General features: G+C 42.1%; 1 long non-coding RNA gene across 1 annotated transcript; it reads right to left on the bottom strand.

Annotated features, from left to right (window-relative positions):
- Positions 1-17817: 17817 nt before the first annotated feature.
- Positions 17818-19487, bottom strand: LOC110866248. Its single transcript, XR_002551262.1, has 3 exons — positions 19359-19487; positions 18777-18843; positions 17818-17970 (listed from the first exon to the last, which is right to left on the bottom strand). It is a non-coding gene; the product is annotated as an uncharacterized LOC110866248 (long non-coding RNA).
- Between the last annotated feature and the right edge of the window lie 961 nt (positions 19488-20448).

Here is a 20448-nt window from a genome sequence, read left to right as displayed (position 1 = left end):
AATCATATCAAACATTGTGTATAGTAGTTAAAGTAATTCATAAAACCCAATTCAATACGATTGATGTTCAAACCAAACTTTGTTTAAGTAGCGGAAGCATGTAAGTAAAACCCAACATAAATAATAATGTATGAAATGTCATAAGTGTTTAGCAAGCATTCACGATCCATTGCCCACAACGACCTGCTCCTCCTTGTGCAAGCTCCATAAGTACCTAAGGTCCTGCAAGGCATGCAGCAGAGAGTCAACAACTAGTTGAGCGAGTTCACAGTTAACAGTTCAGTAATAGTATAGTGCGAGTAGTAGTATGTTCGTTCGTTATGTCATATATCGTATCAGTTTCCATCGCGGCCTCCCAGGCAGGTATGCGAAGACATTAGGGGATGTTTTTCCCAAGTATTCTAGACTAGGTTTATTCGTATCGCGGCCCCCAGGCAGGTGTGCGAAGATTAGTAAATTTAGTTCGCGGCCTTCCTAAGGCAGGTATGCGAAGTCAGTCATAATATCACGGCCACCCTTGGCAGGTGTGCAAAGATCAGTTCAATAAGTGTTAATAGTCTAGTCGTATCTTGTCGTTAGGTTCTATCATCTGAGTCTATACAATAAGTCATCCAATCCCATTCCCACCCGGGAACCCATGCCTTGGCTGTGTGAACTCACCTTGGTTTGCTCGGCAGATACACAGAAAGTTCGAGTAAGCTATAGGGTGATCAACCACGTCCTAGCATGGTTATCATACAAGTCAGGTTCGTATTCAAACATAGCACATAGGTTCTACACGTATTGTACACAAGTAAAATCGTGGCATGCACAAGTACTTCATAGCAGTCCAATAGCAGACACGTAAACAAGTCCAAGTATCCGGCCCAAATCAATTGGGCTCGTAACAGTGAAAGGTCCAAACAGTGTGCATGTGTAGCTGGTCTCGAGTCGAGACTAGTCGGTCTCGGGTTGTACTGGTTTCGAGGTCTCGAGTCGCAACAAGGAGGTCTCGAGTGGTCATGGTCAAGTCGAGACTACACGGTCTCGAGTCGCAACGGGACTCGCAAACGCTGGTCTCGAGTTGTGCTGTTTGTGTGCGAGTGTTGTGGTCTCGAGTCGAGACTAAGGGTTCTCAACTCGCAACCCTGGTCGAGACAAGCAAATTGTAACAACTTTCCATAATTCCAGTTCATCAATTCCGTAATGTTAGCAAACAGATTTGGCAGTTTCACAATCAGATCAAATCAACAACATTCACAGTTTCATAGCATCTTCAAACATGTTCATATATGTTCATATCATATTCAAGAACAACCATTTTCCAACATGTAGAACATATGGTCGGATTCATGTGATTAACCAAGTTATAACTATCATGCAACCTAATTCATATTTGCAAAACAAAATCATCACAGCCGGTTAACAAGCATATAATCGGACCACTTTACAACAAGAACAATAACAATAACAATAGCCTCCGATCCGGTTATCATGCATTCATAATATCATACAATATATGATTCGAGTCACTAGTATAAACCCTAACCGATCATGTGATCCGATTAACAATAATATCATCACACAAGCATTCATATAAAACACGTAATCGGTAAACATACTACTAACCGAGATGAGAAAAGAATGATCCGAATCCCAAAAGCTTCGTTGGAAAGGGGGTGTTCGGCTGCCTTGGTTCCGAGTCGAGAGAGAGAGCGTGTTCTAGGGTTTGTGTGTGTGAGGATGTTTTTGCAAGTATGAGGAGTATACCCCTACTCCTAGTGTTATGCGCAACAAAGGAATGGGCCGAACCCTTTTACACGGGTTGCCATATGGTTTCGAGTCAAGCATAGTGTGGGCCAAGAAGATGGTGCAACGAGAGATGAAGTGAGCGGCCCTAAAGGCTTGTGTGACAAGTATACATATTCACATAACATCATGCATTAAATCAATTAATATAGTTCACATAAGCACGTAACGTTACACAAAAATAGGTTCGAAATACGAGTTGTCACAGAAAGCAGGATCCTGAGCCTCCATAGCCATTTGCAGCTGGATCTTGTACATTGCTATTGCAGCAGAGACCTTGGCATCTTGGGTAATCTCATGCTTCTCATAGTCAAAGTTGATCAGCATCCTGGCAGCATCATCCTTGGTGGCTCGGAGCTCCTTCTCAAGATCAGCTATCTTGAGATCCTTCAACACAGCAACTTGTTGGAGGTCAGCAATCTGGCGATCCTGATCCTCGACGTGGCCAACATACGTCTCTATCTCAGCAAATTTCTGCAAGGAAGACAAGGCATAACATCAGAAACAAGTGATCCTCAAAACTAGCAGGATTCACAAGCAGGGGCAGTGATCCTTACCTCGTGGATGTAATCCAGACACTGTTGGCGGAGCAGGGGCAGACCTTGCAAATCCTCAGAAGCCTTTATCTTCTTGCTTCCTTTTCCCCTGATAGGTGCTTTAGGGGCTGAAGCAGTTGGGCTAGCAGCATGAGTCTTCTTCCTTGTGGATTTGACATTAGTAAGATCATCGATGCCGAACTTCGAAGCAGACTTAGAGGATTTTCCAGCGCCTGCACAACCAAAACAAGATAAGTATCTTAATTTTATTTGACTCTCATTATATAAATACTCCTTAAAAGAGGATACTTACTTGACATTGTGACAGAAGCAGAGGATACTTCCTGAGAATCCTGGGTGGTGACCTGGAAAGTTCTTGTTTCAGGATCAAGCTTCCTAAAGGCCAAAAGTCTCTCTTTTGCAGCAGGAGTCAACTTAGGATGAGAAACGGATATAGCTGCACAATAAGGAAACAAAAGAATGTCAGTGATCCTTATGCTAAAGGATAAGTTCTGTGGTGATCCTTCCAGGATCCTCTATCCTACCATGAGTAGCCCACTTCTTGGGCAAATCCTTCCCATCAGGGATGGTATCTCTCCTCACAAAAAAGAACCGCCGCTTCCAGTTCATATCATTTTTGGTAACTTTGAGAACAGGGTGCTCTTCTCCAGCCTTTCGTTTGAACAAGTATCGGTGGGATCCAAAAGTTGTGAGATCATACATCTCAGCCAGCTCCGCCATACCCAGATCAATTCTTTCTTGTTCGATGATCCTTTCAAGGGTGTATAAAACCCTCCAGATCATCGGCATAGCCTGGATATAGCAGATGCCGGTAAGAGAGAAAAAGGACTCGGTGAACTGAGGGAAAGGATACGAGTATCCTATCATGAAAGGAGTGACCGGGAAAGCTACCCAAGTCTCAGAGATGTAATCGCTCAGAACAGTAGGGCTAAAAGATTTAAAGAGGGTGTTCGCCGGAAAACAATGACGGATCTTGTCAATTTGAGAATCAGTAAAACAACACCTCTCGGTGGAGGAATCCTTGATGATCCCTTGACCCTTCAAGGGGCTGTTATTCTTAGGATCCTTGTTGGGAGAGTTTCGGAGCAACATATTGAACGAAATAAGAAAAACAGAGCAAGCAAGAGAGAAGGTGAAGGGGAATACCTGTTCAATCCTCTGGTCGCGGTTATAAAGGGAAGAGTCCTTGAATTTAAATGCAAACGATCCTATCCCTGTTTCTATTTATAATGATGATTTGTGCAGGGCTGTCACCTCCATGACGTCAGATCGCAACGGATAGTTCATTCTTAACGGCTATATATCCGTTGAGTTAGTTATAGATAAGATCCGGAAAAATATAACTCGTTAATATTATATAATTACTCCTTATATTTTGGGGGCAATTGTTAGGGCAGGATTTTAATGACCTGTGATCCTTACATGAGATCCTAACGAGTGATCCTTGTTTTTTTGGCAGATGGTGATCCTCAGAAGAGCTTCCGGATCAGGATCATGGATCATCCTAAGGATCCTCATACTAACGATTGTTCTCTTTGAATTTAATGTTGTTTTGCAGGGATTACGAGTTGGACCTGGTCTTGGCAACGTTATTAAGGAATCTTTCACGTAAATCTCGCACATACATCTCCGGAAATAGACGTTGTCGAGAATATGGAAACTTAGCACAAATTACGGGCAATTAGTTAGGCTAAATTTACTTCTATTTCTAAAGGGGTAACAAGCTAGTAGTTAGGTGACTTGCCTAAAATTCAACCACACACGCTTATATAAATGGCACTCTACAGCATTCGGAAGGGACAACACATTTTCTCACACGCTTTAGCATACGATACTATAGTGATCCTTGTACCTAGCTCGTTACCATCCGAAGCTGTAAACATTGTTTGTTATATTGAAGTTTGGTGATCGGTAGTTTCCATCACCCGAGGTTTTTTATGCCGGAGATCATTCATTGATCAAGGGATTTTTCCTCATATAAATCCTTGTGTCACTTGTGCAATTTTCATTTAAGTGATCCTTTTCTTTGTTCATCATACCAAGCATCATTCCCCGTTTACAAAGAGTTTGGTTGCATTATCCTTGTGTGATTTTTGACCAAAACACTAAGCATATGAGGATCATGTATCTTGAGGTACATGTGGATTCATTATTGATTACAAACCACTTTAATGGTTCTTATGCTGTTAAAGGTGAAAGACTAATCAAATATTTAGAGATAGTCAAGGAATTGGCACAATCTTTTGCTTCTTTTAGTTTGACACAGGTACCCAGAGAAGAAAATGCAGAAGCTGATGCATTAGCCAACCTTGGATCATCGTTGAAGATCCCAGAGGATATCAGAATTCCCATTATCCACATCTTGGCTCCTGCTATTGAGGATCACACAGCTATGGAGATAGAAGAGGATTCTACAATCATACCTAGTGATGATGCACAATCACATTCAGGATCCCGGATCCTTTCGATCATGAAATATATACAACATGGAGAGATTCCTACAGGAGAAAACCCCAGAGCTTTCAAAGTCAAGGTATCTCAATTTACAATATTAAATAACACGTTATATAAACGATCTCTTGCAGGTCCAAATCTAAGGTGCATTGAGGATCCTGAAATTCAAGAAGTCCTAAAGGATTTTCATGAAGGAGATTGTGGAAACCACACTGGGGGCAGAGCACTGTTCTCAAGGATCCTTAGGACAGGACACTATTGGCCTACTATGAAGAAGGATGTTGTGGATTATGCCAAGAAATATGATGCTTGCTAGAGACATAGTGTGACAACTCGAATTTCTGACTTTCACTTTCGCATTAAATGCGCGTTGACTTTGACTGTCTAGCTGTTTGAATTATGGACTTGTAATTGTACTCGTTGTGTTTTAATGAGACATATCGTCATTTTGCCTATATGTGATTACTTGCTATAATAGAAAATAATATTGGAATTATCATTAGAATTATTATTAAACACTTAGTCAAGATCGAAACATAGTTCGAAGGATTCGAAGGACTCGAAGGACCACGAAACATATCCTTCGAGCACGAAACAAATCCTCGACATCATTCGGCCCGAAGGATCACGAAACATATCCTTCGATATGTTTCGGCCCAGTCTTTCAAATGGGCCTTGGCCCACTGCCGATTTAATATAAGTTGGATTAGAGACTTTACGTAATAACATTTTTGATCGGCAAAACCCTAGAGCTTTCGGTTCCCTTGTGTGTGTGACGGCATATAGCAGACCTACACTCTGTTCGAAGGATTTCATTACGTAATCCAGATTTCCGGTTAGTATGTGATGTTGTTTATGATGCTATGATTTCATAAATTTTTTCCAGTTGTCTTGCAATATGTTTGTATGTTAACCAGACACGTATGTTAATCGAATATGAATGTTAATCGGATATAGATGCTAATCGGATATATTGTGATGATGTTGATTATGGTAAACGAAAACGAAACAAGTGAACACGGTTTGGTTAGTTTAAACACAAAGATCTAAACCTGCTATCAATTAGGATCTTTGGTATTCTGTTCGGATTATTAATCAATATTATAGATCGATTGTAATGAGGAATCGTGCTCGTATGATACTCGTTATGTAGATGTACTATTAAGTTTTGGTACCTGTTGTGATTTGTTTGGACATGCATGATCGATGATGATTGTTAATGATGATGACGGCTGTAGATGATTAGGGTTTCTGTTTCTGTAATTGACTGCATGATATCCGTAACTGATTGTGATCAAACGTAACTGTTAATTGTCGAAAGATATTGCTACTCGAAACATAGTTGTTGTCGAAAGATGCTTGTTAGTCGAACCATAGTAGTGTTGACCGAAGGATAGCTTTGACCGAACCATAGGAGCATTGACCGAAGGATAGCATTGACCGAAACATAATTATGTTGACCGAAAGATGACAGTTGGTCGAAAGATGGCATTGGTTCGAAACATAACTTTCGGTCCGAAGGATAACTGTGATAACTGTTTGTCGAAAGATCACTAATGTACCGAAAGATAAAGGTGGACCGAAAGGTATATAATCATGAACATATTTTTGAATGTTGGAATGTATGTTTGATTTATTTGGCATGCCATGCTTAGTGATGAATGTTAACATTGGTATTCGTGTACACTAGCTGATGGTTTGAGGTGAAACAATACGTGTTGTGCCGATATGCAAACTGACTGTTATGTGAACATTAAATTTGCATGCGTATCATTGCGAACATGAACTGATTTGTTATACGTGCATACAATAGGACGTGATTAATTACTTGTGAGTGCATAACCTAGCATACCGAGCAAACCAAGGTGAGTTCACACAGCCAAGGCATGGGTTCCCAGGGTGGGAATGGGTTGGATGATTACTTGTGCATACTTTGATATTATAACGAACGATTAAACTGTTGATGCTTACGAACTGCCTTCGCACACACCCTGGTCGGTAAAGACTATGGTCGCGAACGAACTACTCAACTGCCTTCGCACACACCCTGGTCGGTAAAGACTATGGTCGCGAATTGATTAAACGCCTTCGCACACACCCTGGTCGGTAAAGACTATGGTCGCGAACTATACGAACCCAATCTTCGCACACCTGCCTGGGAGGCCGCGATGGAACTAATCATATGGAACGTAACGATTAAACCATTACTCACACTATACGATATTGAACTTTAAACTGTGAACTCGCTCAACTAGTTTGTTGATTATCTGCTGCATGCCTTGCAGGACCTTAGGTACATAATGGAGCTTGCACTGGAGGAGCGGGACGTTGTGGGCAGTGGATTATGAACGCTATGTTTAAACATTTCGAATAATTGAACTTATGGTTTACTTGGGTTATTTACTTATGCTTCCGCTACTGATACTATGATTGTTTTGAAACATCAATTGTATTGAATGAGGTTTTACGAACTACTTTATTTATGTTATGCTATGTTCAATATGATTGATGGCTTGATCCTGGTCAGTCACGCCCCTAAGCGGTGATACTCCGCAGGTGGATTTTGGGGGTGTGACAGATTGGTATCAGAGCCATTGGTTATAGAGAACTTGGTTTTAATATGGAAAAACGTTTTTATTAAAACCAGACTATAACCAGAACAGTGCTCTCAACGATCCACAACGACGCTTCGCTCCACGTGCAAGACTCAACTTCTTAGGTAATAAGGTTTATGTTTATTGCCTACATGCTAGAATTTGCATAGAACTTTGCTCGTAGTATGCTTACATTACCTTGCTCACAACTTGTCATTGCATGAGAATACTTATGTGCTTACACTCTTCTGTCATCGCACTATTCGCGAACCTTTCTCACTTACGTTGCCTTTGATGTGAAGATCAATGGCCGCACGAATTACCATGACTCAAGCCCAGCTAGAGGCTCTCGTTGCTGCGGCAGTTGCAGCCGCCCAAGCAGGTAGTATACCCTGCAGTATAGACACTGGGATCTTTAGATCCTACATTAATTCTCGTACTTAACTTTGCCCTATTCGTACACAATAGGTCAACCCGCTCAGCAACAACCTGGGTGCACCTTCAAGAATTTCATGGACTGTCGTCCTAGTTCGTTCAGTGGCACGGAAGGAGCAGTTGGACTCCTCCATTGGTTTGAAAAGCTCGAGTCGGTTTTCGAAATGTGTGAATGCCCTGAGGCTCGCAGGGTAAAGTTCGCCACTGGCACACTTGAAGGGATTGCGCTCACTTGGTGGAACGCACAAGTGCAGATTTTAGGGTTGGCAGCTGCTAACGCCACACCCTGGAATGAATTCAAAGAACTGATCAAGAGGGAATACTGCACTAGAGAAGACATCCACAAGTTGGAGGACGAGTTGTATAACTTGAAGATGGTTGGTTCGGAAATCGAAGCTTACACCAAGAGATCGAATGAGTTGGCTGTGTTATGTCCAACTATGGTGGACCCTCCATACAAGCGTATTGAGTTGTATCTCAAGGGTTTGGTGCCAGAAATACAGAGCCACGTTACCTCGGCTAACCTCAACAATATCCAGGAAATACAGCGTCTCGCTCATCGCATCACTGATCAGGCAGTGGATCAGAATAAACTGCCAAAGCGTGTCGGCGCTACTGCTACAGCTGCTACTTCAGTCGCTCCAACAGCTGCTACTTCTGCCACACCCAGCGAGAATAAAAGAAAGTGGGACGGGGATTCCAGCAGGGGATCAGCGTCTGTTCAGTCCCAAACTCAGCAACGTCGCACCAACGATTACCAGAGTCCGAGTCAGCAATCATCGGGCAGTCAGGGACATAGTGGTTATAAGGGAAATCACCCGTGGTGTAACAGGTACAACAAACACCACAGTGGAAGATGTCGCAGGAGCCAATGTCAAAGATGTCACAAGCCGGGTCATGAGGCTAAAGATTGTAGAAGCTCGCGTCCAGCAAACCAGCACCAGCAACTCCCACCGCCAGCTCCACAGAATCAGCAGCAGCAGCCACAGCGTGGAAACCGGGGGTGTTTCCAGTGTGGGGCTGAAGGTCACTACAAACGCGATTGTCCTCAGTTGAACCAGAATCGCAATAACAACAACAACCAGGGCAACGGGAATAACAACAATAATCAGAACAACGGGGGAAACAACAATAACAACGGCAATGAAGCTCGTGGTCGTGCTTTTGTGTTGGGTCGAGGAGATGCAGTGAATGATCCCAATGTGGTTATGGGTAAGTTTCTTCTTGACGATATTTATGTTACTGTCTTATTTGATTCGGGTGCTGATACAAGCTATATGTCATTGAAAATGGGTAAATTATTAAAACGTACACCAACACCCCTAGACACCAAACACGTCGTAGAACTAGCCAATGGTAAAAGTGTAGAAGCCACACAGATAGTCAAGGGTTGTAGTATTGTTCTAGCGGGTCAGACTTTCTCGATTGATCTCATACCCATAGTTTTGGGTAGTTTCGACGTCGTCATCGGTATGGATTGGTTATCCCAACATCATGCGGAGATCTTATGCAAAGAAAAAGTTATTCGTATTCCTCGCTCCAGTCAGGAACCTCTCGAAGTACAAGGTGACAAGAGTGGTGCTGTGGTTGGCATCATCTCTTACTTAAAGGCGCAGAAATGTTTACGAAAGGGACATACTGCCATTTTGGCACTTGTCACTGACGCATCAGCAAAGGAAAGGAAGCTGGAGGATATACCAGTTGTGCGTGATTTTCCTCAAGTGTTTCCTGAAGATTTACCTGGTTTGCCTCCTCATCGTCAAGTCGAGTTTCAGATTGAGTTAGCTCCTGGAGCAGCACCAATAGCCCGCGCACCGTATCGTTTAGCTCCAACCGAACTGGAAGAACTGTCGAAGCAGCTACAAGAGCTCTTGGAAAAGGGCTTTATTCGTCCAAGCTCTTCGCCTTGGGGAGCTCCAGTATTATTTGTGAAGAAGAAAGACGGTACGTTCAGGATGTGCATCGACTACCGTGAACTCAATAAGGTGACGGTGAAGAACCGTTATCCTCTTCCGCGCATAGATGACCTATTCGACCAGTTGCAAGGGTCGTGTTACTATTCCAAGATTGATTTAAGGTCAGGGTATCATCAGCTGAGAGTCCGGGATGAGGACGTCTCCAAAACCGCTTTCAGAACTCGTTACGGACATTACGAGTTTCTTGTCATGCCATTCGGGCTTACGAACGCGCCAGCAGTCTTCATGGATCTTATGAACAGGGTGTGCAAACCGTATCTTGACAAGTTCGTCATTGTCTTCATCGACGACATCCTGATTTACTCCAAGAGTCAGGAGGAGCACGAGCAGCACTTACGTCTTATCTTGGAACTTCTTCGAAAGGAGCAACTGTACGCAAAGTTTTCAAAATGCGACTTCTGGCTTCGTGAAGTCCACTTCTTAGGCCATGTGGTAAACAGGGATGGAATTCATGTCGATCCATCCAAGGTTGATTCGATCAGAAACTGGCCAGCACCACGTACACCGACTGAAATACGCCAATTCCTGGGTTTGGCGGGTTACTACAGGCGATTTATTAAAGACTTCTCCAAGATCGCGCAACCACTTACTATGCTAACACAGAAAGGTGTCGTTTACAGATGGGGTAATGCGCAAGAGACCGCTTTTCAGTACTTAAAGGATAGGCTTTGCAGCGCACCTATTCTCTCATTGCCAGAGGGCACGGATGACTTCGTTGTTTACTGTGACGCATCGATACAGGGGCTTGGTTGTGTATTGATGCAGCGGGATAAAGTTATTGCCTACGCTTCGCGGCAACTCAAGGTTCATGAACGGAATTATACGACGCACGATTTAGAGCTGGGAGCTGTTGTTTTCGCGCTTAAGATATGGCGACACTACCTGTACGGTACCAGGTGCACGATTTACACCGATCACAGGAGTCTCGAGCATATTCTTAAGCAAAAGGATTTGAATATGCGGCAACGGAGATGGGTTGAACTTCTGAACGACTACGAATGCGCCATCAAGTATCATCCAGGCAAGGCCAATGTTGTGGCTGATGCCCTCAGTCGGAAAGACACTTTACCTAAGCGCGTGCGAGCGCTACAGCTTACTATTCAGTCCAGTCTTCCTGCACAGATACGAGCTGCTCAGTTAGAAGCACTGAAACCCGAAAACGTTAAAGCTGAAGCCTTACGCGGCTCAAGGCAACGCATGGAACAAAGGGAAGACGGCGCCTACTATGTAACGGGGCGTATTTGGGTCCCACTTTATGGCGGTTTACGCGAACTTGTAATGGATGAAGCTCACAAGTCTCGCTATTCGGTACACCCAGGGTCGGATAAAATGTACCACGACATCAGCACTACTTATTGGTGGCCTAGTATGAAGGCTCACATCGCCACCTATGTTGGCAAATGCTTAACCTGTGCGAGAGTCAAGGTTGAATATCAGAAACCATCAGGCCTACTTCAACAGCCCAAGATACCTCAATGGAAATGGGAAGAAATTTCCATGGATTTTGTTACAGGCCTACCGAGATCTCAGCGTGGAAACGATACAATATGGGTCATAGTTGATCGACTCACCAAGTCTGCACACTTCCTGCCGATCAAAGAAACGGATAAGTTTTCTACCCTAGCAGACATTTACTTGAAAGAAGTTGTTTCGAGGCACGGAGTGCCCACCTCTATTATTTCGGATCGCGATGCACGATTCACGTCAGAGCTATGGCAAGCAATGCACAAATCTTTCGGCTCACGTTTAGATATGAGCACAGCATATCATCCTCAGACGGATGGGCAGTCTGAGCGAACTATCCAAACTCTAGAAGACATGCTTCGAGCGTGTGTTATCGATTTCGGCAACGGCTGGGAAAAGCACCTCCCTTTGGTGGAGTTCTCGTACAATAACAGTTACCATACCAGCATTCAAGCCGCTCCATTCGAGGCATTGTACGGACGTAAATGCCGGTCACCTCTCTGTTGGGCAGAGGTGGGGGATAGTCAAATTACGGGTCCAGAGATTGTAGTGGACGCCACAGAAAAGATTGCACAGATACGACAACGCATGGCGGCAGCACGCGACCGTCAGAAAGCCTACGCGGACAAGCGCAGAAAACCATTGGAATTTGAGGTCGGGGACCGGGTTTTATTGAAAGTTTCACCCTGGAAGGGTGTGGTTCGATTTGGTAAACGAGGCAAACTGAATCCGCGGTACGTCGGACCATTCGAAATCTTAGAAAAGATTGGTAAAGTAGCCTACAGATTAAAACTACCAGCTGAACTCGGTGCAGTTCACAATGTATTTCACGTGTCGAATCTGAAGAAATGCCTATCAGATGAGACCCTTAAAGTTCCTTTTAAGGAACTCACTATCGACGAGCGGTTGCAGTTCGTCGAGGAACCAGTTGAAATCACGGACCGGGATGTTAAGGTCCTCAAACACAAGAGAATCCCTCTTGTTCGAGTTCGTTGGAACTCCCAGCGTGGTCCAGAGTATACCTGGGAACGCGAAGACCAGATGAAAGAAAAGTACCCCCAGCTATTCGTAACCAATGCATCCACTTCTGAGGCTGAAGCTACTACTACTGAATTTCGGGACGAAATTCCAAATCAACGGGGGGATGATGTGACACCCCAGGAAAACCAGTGAACGATGTAACTTACCTAGCTTCCTCAGTGAGTGCGTACCAAATTTCGGGACGAAATTTCTTTTAAGTTGGGGATAATGTGACAACTCGAATTTCTGACTTTCACTTTCGCATTAAATGCGCGTTGACTTTGACTGTCTAGCTGTTTGAATTATGGACTTGTAATTGTACTCGTTGTGTTTTAATGAGACATATCGTCATTTTGCCTATATGTGATTACTTGCTATAATAGAAAATAATATTGGAATTATCATTAGAATTATTATTAAACACTTAGTCAAGATCGAAACATAGTTCGAAGGATTCGAAGGACTCGAAGGACCACGAAACATATCCTTCGAGCACGAAACAAATCCTCGACATCATTCGGCCCGAAGGATCACGAAACATATCCTTCGATATGTTTCGGCCCAGTCTTTCAAATGGGCCTTGGCCCACTGCCGATTTAATATAAGTTGGATTAGAGACTTTACGTAATAACATTTTTGATCGGCAAAACCCTAGAGCTTTCGGTTCCCTTGTGTGTGTGACGGCATATAGCAGACCTACACTCTGTTCGAAGGATTTCATTACGTAATCCAGATTTCCGGTTAGTATGTGATGTTGTTTATGATGCTATGATTTCATAAATTTTTCCAGTTGTCTTGCAATATGTTTGTATGTTAACCAGACACGTATGTTAATCGAATATGAATGTTAATCGGATATAGATGCTAATCGGATATATTGTGATGATGTTGATTATGGTAAACGAAAACGAAACAAGTGAACACGGTTTGGTTAGTTTAAACACAAAGATCTAAACCTGCTATCAATTAGGATCTTTGGTATTCTGTTCGGATTATTAATCAATATTATAGATCGATTGTAATGAGGAATCGTGCTCGTATGATACTCGTTATGTAGATGTACTATTAAGTTTTGGTACCTGTTGTGATTTGTTTGGACATGCATGATCGATGATGATTGTTAATGATGATGACGGCTGTAGATGATTAGGGTTTCTGTTTCTGTAATTGACTGCATGATATCCGTAACTGATTGTGATCAAACGTAACTGTTAATTGTCGAAAGATATTGCTACTCGAAACATAGTTGTTGTCGAAAGATGCTTGTTAGTCGAACCATAGTAGTGTTGACCGAAGGATAGCTTTGACCGAACCATAGGAGCATTGACCGAAGGATAGCATTGACCGAAACATAATTATGTTGACCGAAAGATGACAGTTGGTCGAAAGATGGCATTGGTTCGAAACATAACTTTCGGTCCGAAGGATAACTGTGATAACTGTTTGTCGAAAGATCACTAATGTACCGAAAGATAAAGGTGGACCGAAAGGTATATAATCATGAACATATTTTTGAATGTTGGAATGTATGTTTGATTTATTTGGCATGCCATGCTTAGTGATGAATGTTAACATTGGTATTCGTGTACACTAGCTGATGGTTTGAGGTGAAACAATACGTGTTGTGCCGATATGCAAACTGACTGTTATGTGAACATTAAATTTGCATGCGTATCATTGCGAACATGAACTGATTTGTTATACGTGCATACAATAGGACGTGATTAATTACTTGTGAGTGCATAACCTAGCATACCGAGCAAACCAAGGTGAGTTCACACAGCCAAGGCATGGGTTCCCAGGGTGGGAATGGGTTGGATGATTACTTGTGCATACTTTGATATTATAACGAACGATTAAACTGTTGATGCTTACGAACTGCCTTCGCACACACCCTGGTCGGTAAAGACTATGGTCGCGAACGAACTACTCAACTGCCTTCGCACACACCCTGGTCGGTAAAGACTATGGTCGCGAATTGATTAAACGCCTTCGCACACACCCTGGTCGGTAAAGACTATGGTCGCGAACTATACGAACCCAATCTTCGCACACCTGCCTGGGAGGCCGCGATGGAACTAATCATATGGAACGTAACGATTAAACCATTACTCACACTATACGATATTGAACTTTAAACTGTGAACTCGCTCAACTAGTTTGTTGATTATCTGCTGCATGCCTTGCAGGACCTTAGGTACATAATGGAGCTTGCACTGGAGGAGCGGGACGTTGTGGGCAGTGGATTATGAACGCTATGTTTAAACATTTCGAATAATTGAACTTATGGTTTACTTGGGTTATTTACTTATGCTTCCGCTACTGATACTATGATTGTTTTGAAACATCAATTGTATTGAATGAGGTTTTACGAACTACTTTATTTATGTTATGCTATGTTCAATATGATTGATGGCTTGATCCTGGTCAGTCACGCCCCTAAGCGGTGATACTCCGCAGGTGGATTTTGGGGGTGTGACACATAGCAATATCCTTCATCAACCAGCAGAACTCCTGCATCCGGTATCCTTTTCTTGGCCATTCATGAGATGGGGAATGGACATAGTTTGTAAACTTCCCAAAGCACCAGGAGGAAAAGTGTTTATGCTTGCCATGGCTGATTACTTTTCCAAGTGGATAGTAGCTGAAGACTTTGCTCAAGTCAGAGAAAAAGAAGTGATATCCTTTATTAAAAGAAACATTATTACCAGATTTGGTATTCCTTCTTAAATTGTTTGTGATAATGGATCCCAATTTATTGGGAGTAGAACTACTAACTTTTGTGACAGTTGGGGGATTAAGATGATAACATCAACACCATTCCACCCACAAGCTAATGGTCAAGCAGAATCATCCAACAAGATCATCATCAACAACTTGAAGAAGAAGCTTGGTTCCAAAAAAGGAAAATGGGCAGAAGAGCTACCTTATGTGCTATAGGCTGATCGGACAACTCCCAAGAATGCTACTAGCCAGACTCCATTTTCTTTAGTGTTTGGAGCAAAATCAGTGATCCCTACAGAGATGGTGGTTCCTACTACTAGAACAAGCATCCGTGATCCTGATGGAAATGCTGAAAACTTGGTTCAAGACTTGGATACCATAGATGAACTCAGGGATTTGGCAAGGATAAGATTGGCTAGTTATCAATAAAGGATGGCTGGAGCTTATAACAAGAATGTCAGGATCAGAAAGTTTCAAGTTGGTGATATGGTGTTGAGGAAAGCATTCCAAAATACCACAAATCCTGCTAGGGTTGTAAACGAGCCAAGTCGAGCCGAGCTAGACCTAGCTCGAGCTCGGCTCGAACTCGATTCGAGCTGGCTCGGCTCGAGCTCGAATTTCAAATCGAGCTGAGATTTGAGGCTCGAGCTCGACTCGATTAGAATTCGAGCTAGCTCGGCTCGGCTCGAACTAACAAAAACCGCAAAATTACTACTTAAAAAACCCTTAAAAATGAATTTCTTTATAGACTAAATATGCAAGTTTAAATAGTTAATTCACTTTGTACATTGTCTTTACCTTCTTTTATAGGGGAAATACTCCCTTAGTTTTAGTGTTCTAAGTGATGTGGGACAAAAAAAGTGAAGGATGTAAACCTTATCGAGCCAGCTCACGAGTCGAGCCAGACCAAGCTCGAGCTCGGCTCGTTTACAAACCGAGCCGAGCCGAGCTGGCTCGTTAACAACCGAGCCAATTTCGAGCCGAGCTATCTTCGAGCTTTTTTCGAGCGAGTTTCGAGCGAACTGCGAGCCACGAGTTTTTTGAACACCCCTAAATCCTGCTGATGGCAAGTTAGCACCAAAGTGGGAAGGCCCCTATCTTATTGAAGCTGAGGCAGGAAAGGGGGCTGATGTGCACAAAATGCAACATATAAATTACATCAATTGTGGCATAAAACTAACCCCTTTTTAGTATTAATGTTGGAAAAAGTGTGCTTTTGTCTTCCTTTTGTATTTTCAAGATTAAATGAGCTCAAATAAACAAAAGAAGCAAAAAGGCAGCTAAAACTAACATAAATACAAGAAAAGGAGTAAACGTGGCATGCCCGACCTCCCGACAGCATCTTCCCAAGCAAAACAAGAAGACAGAAGACTGAACACGCCCCGTGCTTAGTGAGCACGGGGGCGTGCCCAAGTGTCAGCAGAAAAGACAAAGTTGTAGAAGCTTCCATTGCCCACCACAGGGCCGTGCTCAGCGGACATGGAGCCGTGGTCAACTATAAGATTCGCAGAATCTAGGCAAATCTTGATAGTACATATATGCTTCTGCACTCAGGGTCGTGCTAAGCGGACACGGGGGCGTGGTCAACTAATGCAGACAAACTACATTTAATGAAGAAAGAGAGGAGGATGGACACGGGGCCGTGCCCAATGGACACGGGGCCGTGCCCGAGCTTCTGTTCAGCCTATAAATAGGAGTGCTTGGAGCTCTTGCAACTCATCACTTGGCACACCACCTCTCTCACACTTCACCCACCACCCACCACCATCACAACACCATCATCCATTGTCCATCATAGAGTATGTGAGTCGTCTCGGGATCCAAGATTGATCGTAAGAGTTCTTGACAATCAAAGTCCATGTTTGCCTAAGTCTCTTACATCACTTGGTGAAGACAAGTGTTTAGTGTAATACTTTTTATTTTTAATCTTTTGCACTTTTTAATTGGTTATGTATTAATAACTTTAATTACTAGTTTCTTATGTTGAAGGTGATTCTTCCTTATCGTTTGTCCGTGGTGTCTTGGCATTATTTTACTGTCTATATAAAATAAAAGATTTTCACCATTCATATCTTCACGGTCTATATGGAGGTATGGTGGCTACCTGATCGGGGGTTAAGGGAACGGTTTGGTAAGAGTCTTGCTATTGTTCAGTGTATAGATCCTGCAAAGGACCTGGGTCAAATTTAGTAGGACCTCCTTCAATACCCATTGGTATTGGATGGCAGGGGTCCAAACTCTTTGATCCCCTCATAAGTTAAACTACTATTAAAACTTTGACCCGGCTACTTAGGACTGTATCCCTGTTGACTCAGACTACTTAGCCGAGGGTAACGTCACCTTCAAAAGAGGGGCCTACCACATTATGCATTAATAACTTAATTAATTATCTTTCAATAATCCGACCCTTTAGGATTGTATCCTTGCTGACTCAAACTACTGGGTTGAGGGTAACGTCACCTTCAAAAGAGGGGCCTACTGCAATAACTAAGATAATCTCTTAAACAAGTGCAAAAGTGCGAAAATAATTAAAGGTTACACTACACACGAGTCGGATCCAAGTGATTCATCTTGTCTATCTGTTTTTACTTTTATTTTTATTTTCAGCATTTTAGTTAGTTTTATTTTTCTAGTTTAAAACCTTTTTTCTAACTTTTGATTTGATTAGACGTTGGGGATAAACCGGTACTAAAAGCTTGTAAGACCCAGTTTATAATACCCATTTTTAATAGCAAATAAGCTTTACATATTACACTAAAAGTAGTCTTTACAAAAACCTTCAAGATTCGATACCCGTTTAATAAAGCATTTACATGTTCAACCTACTAACAATGTTCCAAAATAAACTACTAGAGTTTACATAATAACAAAACGAGGTTCAAGTGCGGAAGCGTAACGTTAGGTGTTCGGTCCGAATCGATTGCTTGATCATCATCCTTCACTTGAGTACCTGAAAAACTAATGTTTTTAAACAGGCATTAGTGTTATTAATGATGGGAATTCACGTATTTGGATTAGGATCGTTAACTCATTCAAATCAAGAAGTAAAATTTCAGCAAAACTGGGCTCCACCGTAATTTACGGTGTCACCGTAAATTACGGTGGGTTCTGGGCATTTGGGGTACCTACCGTAAATCAGTAGATCCCCACCGTAACATTTTAATAGCCACCGTAAATTACGGTGTCACCGTAATTTACGGTGGGCCCTGCACTTGCTTCCTTGCTTTTTGACCTTGAGCATTCAAGTTCCATTTTGCAGCAAAGTGACCTTGAACAGGTTTATTACCCACCCAAGGCTAGTTACCCAAATTTAGGACCATCACCCGTTATCACTTTTGCTATCCCAAAAGGGGAAACACTCCCACATCGATCTATATATGAATAAATCCAAACTTTCGTATTTGTCATCTATACAACTATTCACAATTATCAATCAAGATCACAACTCCTATATAAGGAATTTAAACTTTACAACTATCATGGCATGTCAAAGTTTCGACTTACACAAAGGTTATATCCAAGCATTTAGTGATAGCGTCTAGCTTCATGTTTAATACAAGACTTGTTTTGACCCGTTTGGGCACTAAATTAAGCACCATTCAGGGCATGTAAGTATCCATGTTTGTCACTCGTTTTGACCCATTTCGCTTGTTTAGGTCACTAATCATTTTCATGGCATTTTGGTAATCTTGATTGTCATGTTTCAGAATTTATTACATAAACAAACAATTAGGTATAATGTAACGAAACAATAAATTTCGTACCTTTAGAGCGCGCCTTTTCCTCGTGATTTCCCCTCGGCTTGTCCGCTAGATGAACCGGACTCTTTGCCTAGAAAATTCAGTTTTCACAACATGTTTAGAACTCTTTTCATGACCATAATCACATCATTATGGACCATTATCAAATCTGCGTTTTTATCCAAATTTTAACATTTAAGTCCTCACTTAGGCATTTCAACAAACACCTAGCGGGTCAGATTTTCCCATCTTCATAAACAAGTTCATGACTTTATAATTCGACATCAAATTTCACTATAATAGCAATTTTTGCATACATTTAGTATCAATATCACAGGAGTTACTTCCTATAATGAAATTTATACTAGGATTACACTCAAAATCCTAATGTTCATCATCAACATATAAAACCCATAACTTAACATCCATGGATTCATGGAATTTTCCTGAATTAGGGCATGATTTCATATATAGTTGTCTAGGTTTTAATCCTAGACACTATATCATCTTTAGTCTAACTAATTACTGTCATGCATCAACAAAATTTCAGATTTGCTTAGATTCATGAGGATTTCAAGTAGTGAATTCTCATAAAATTTTACATACCTCTTAATCCTCTTGCGATGAGGAACACAATTCTAAGCTCGGATTTCGTTTTGGTTAGGATTTGAACCTCCAATTGCAAGAAATTGTGACTTTAGGGTTTTGGAACAATGGGGGTCGCCCCTTTTCTTGCTTCTGTCGACCAGACACACCAATTTGGTGTGTTTGGTTTAGTTTTGTTACAATTAAAATTAAACTTTTGATTCTTGGCAAGATTAGTCCCTTAACTACCATTTCTTTTTAAATACTAGAGTTTTAACCAAGTGTAGGTTATTTTCAAGACTTGTAAACTTTAACTAGGTTAAAGTTTCTACATGATTATTTCTTGTTTATGAAATCCTTAAATTCTAATATAAAGATTTATATTTTCGGGGTGTTACAAGTCCACCCCCCTTAAAAAGGGTTTCGTCCCCGAAACCGAATTACGTACCAAATAATGTCGGGTGTAGACGTCGCATTTCCTCTTCGGATTCCCAAGTAGTGTCTGACCCTTTTCTGTGCTCCCATTTGACCTTGACTTGGGTTATCATTTTGTTCCTCAAACTTTTCTCCTTACGATTTAAAATCGCAATTGGTTTTACTGCATAGTTGAGGCTGTTATCCACTTCGATATCGTTGTAGTGGATATGAGCAGTTTCGTCGGCCAAACATTTTCGAAGATGTGATACGTGGAATGTGCTATGAATTCCACTCAACTCTTCGGGTAATTCAAGTCGATAAGCTACCTTACCAACCCGTTCAATGATTCTAAATGGCCCAATGAATCTCGGGCTTAACTTTCCCCTTTTTCTGAATCTAACAATACCCTTCCATGGGGAAACCTTAAGCATGACCATATCGCCAACCTGAAACTCAATTGGCCTATTTCTTTTATCTGCGTATGCCTTTTGCCGGTCTTGAGCCGCTTTCAAGTGTGCCCGAACTATGTCGATTTTCGCATTTGTGGCTCGGATTATATCAGTTGGTGCTAGCCCTCGCGGACCCACTTCTCCCCAACATACCGGAGTCCGACACTTTCTGCCATATAATAGCTCGTACGGGGCCATTTTAATGCTCGCGTGATAGCTATTGTTATATGCGAATTCGACCAATG

The sequence above is a fragment of the Helianthus annuus genome, chromosome 7 (assembly GCF_002127325.2).
Source record: "Helianthus annuus cultivar XRQ/B chromosome 7, HanXRQr2.0-SUNRISE, whole genome shotgun sequence".
Taxonomy (NCBI): domain Eukaryota; kingdom Viridiplantae; phylum Streptophyta; class Magnoliopsida; order Asterales; family Asteraceae; genus Helianthus; species Helianthus annuus.
The sequence above is the reverse complement of the archived record's forward strand: the minus strand, read 5'-3'. Positions and strand labels throughout refer to the sequence as shown.